At 34.7% G+C, this 2473-nt stretch overlaps 1 long non-coding RNA gene across 1 annotated transcript in view; it reads right to left on the bottom strand.

Moving 5' to 3' along the window:
* Positions 1-1174: 1174 nt before the first annotated feature.
* Positions 1175-2473, bottom strand: part of LOC111087474 — an 8485-nt gene continuing 7186 nt past the window's right edge. Inside the window, exons 3-4 of the long non-coding RNA XR_002612146.1 lie at positions 1914-2006; positions 1175-1272 (exon numbers count right to left, since the gene is read on the bottom strand). This is a non-coding gene — a long non-coding RNA (uncharacterized LOC111087474). The remainder of the gene's footprint in view (positions 1273-1913; positions 2007-2473) is intronic.

Genomic DNA, 2473 nt, shown 5'->3' with positions numbered 1-2473 from the left:
GTTCAGGTTTTGGGGTCATAAGTGGTTTTTGTCTAGGACTGAGCCATTGTTTTTGGTATTTAATATTCGCATAGAGCATTTATTTTTCATCATCAGTGATAATTCTGTCCAAAAATGGTTCATGCGCATTATGCACCAGAAGAGATGAAGCAATGGTCACACGTTGGAAACGATGATCATGGAAGAGTTCGTGAGGCACCCAAACACCTTCTTTATGGAGTTTTCCCATATTCTTCAGATGTTTACGTATTGTTTCATGAGAGACATGTAATTTCAGGGCCATTTCACGAGTGTGTTGACTTGGGTCTTCAGAGCATCAATATCAATTTTAACATTTCGGCGCCTGTCATCACAGTTTTTAAGGCTAAAGTCACCTGAACAAAATTTGCTGAACCATCTTACGAACGTGCAAAACATTTCCATAAACTTCTTTGATATTCTTTGTGGCTGCAGAGGCATTGTTTTCCTTCTTGTATTCAAACAGCATTACATGCCGAATGTGTGTTTCGTCGTGTGCCAAGGTATCAGAGTATACTAAACTTTACACATTATATAGGCTACACTAACACGACGTTTAGGCGGTTCGTGCCCAAAATTTTGGTCAAAATTGAATGGTTTTTGTTGAATAACTTTGCATATGTTGCTTATTTTTAGACCAAATTTGACAACTAATTGTAGGTTTTAAATATCTATCAGTTCACCAAATTTGAAAACAATACCAGAAAGATAAGTGTTTTTCTATCAAATAAAGTTTCTGTACTTTCGGTTGGTAGAAAAAGAAAAACTTCAATCCAACTTGGAGACTTTATATCTCGTGTGTTTCTTGAAGGATTTCATTTGAAATTTGGTATGTGGAGTCGCTAAACTATCACTCTTGTTAATAACACACAGTGTGTCCTGCAGGTTATTGTGGCTGCAAGAAACACTACTTTGTGTCTTGATTTGAATGGTTTGATAATTTAATGATATTCGAGTCTCCTTATACTAGATGTTTTGACCATAATGATGGCGAGTCAGATACTCGTTGAAACGAATTGTTTCTTTTCTGTTTAAAAAAATGTAAATTTTGAGACTTTTTAGGAATTGTGCTGATATTAAGATCTACATAAAAATTTTATTACCTATTTTTTTAGTTTTTTTTTGTTGTAAATTGAACAATTTCAAAACATTATTTACCTGTTGCAAAGATCTATCACAGTAGTCTTTTGTGGCACGTAGAGCTTCTATTTGTGTTTCAACTATCCCAATGTTCCTCTGGAGGACCTGGAGGACCTGTTGCACGAAAAAATTCGACATTATGCTCTCTGGTAACATGAAAAGAGCTTGAAACATAGTTACATGAAAAACACCCGCTTTAATCTACAGTAGTCACTACATACAACGTTTTGCGAAACATCTCATTGGTTAAATCACTGGGACTCGCTCGGTCTCAGTGGTAAACTGCATGCAGTTACATGTTTTAAATCTATGACTGAAACAATACCGTTAAGTACGTCGTAACACACACTAAATACCTTATGTTTCTCAAGTTGTGTTCGTATCTATTCCGAGGGCTGCATCACTCATAATTGTCTTTTCGGCATATTTTACCGATTCTGTGTTCTATTCACGACTTTTGTGTCTTCTTCTTTAGGTCTCGTTTCTTATCATTTGCTTTTGTTTTCCAACAGTTAATTCGAATTCACAGTTTATTGAAAGTTATTTCAAACATAGCAATGTATTAGAAACACCCTCAAATAATATATATATATAGTGTATATCCTAAGATGTTATTATACATCGCCTCTGTGATCTAAAAAAGGGGAGAAAGTTACATGGATACTTTTAGCAAAAACAAATAAATTATGTATTTTATAAACCGTAACAAGTTTATAAAAATACAGAAAACGTTTTGTTAGTTCTACAGACAGTACCTTTGCTTGTCTTTTAGGTTTCACGTTTCCCACATCACATAAAGTCTCGGGCTTTCCATGCATCGCTGAAACCACGTCAACGGTATGAGCAAGCTGAAAGCATGGAAATATAATAACACTTTCAGAGGAAGTTGCTTATACATACACTATGTGACGTGTTAGTAAATGTTAGTTCTAGCAGTACACATTGATACGTCTGAAAGTAACGATAAATGAGTAGTATATTGAGGCTAATCACACTTTACAAAGTCGATAAGTATGAGAATAAAGCATGGAAATATAATAACACTTTCAGAGGAAGTTGTTTATACATACACTATGTGACGTGTTAGTAAATGTTAGTTCTAGCAGTACACATTGATACGTCTGAAAGTAACGATAAATTAGTAGTATATTGAGGCTAATCACACTTTACAAAGTCGATAAGTATAAGAATGAAGCATGCAAATATGATACCACTTCCAGAGGAAGTTGTTTATACATACACTGTGTGACGTGTTAGTTCTAGCAGTACACATTGATACGTCTGAAAGTAACGACAAATGAGTAGTATATTGAGG

This window comes from Limulus polyphemus, unplaced genomic scaffold (assembly GCF_000517525.1).
Source record: "Limulus polyphemus unplaced genomic scaffold, Limulus_polyphemus-2.1.2 Scaffold2199, whole genome shotgun sequence".
NCBI lineage: Eukaryota > Metazoa > Arthropoda > Merostomata > Xiphosura > Limulidae > Limulus > Limulus polyphemus.
The sequence above is the reverse complement of the archived record's forward strand: the minus strand, read 5'-3'. Positions and strand labels throughout refer to the sequence as shown.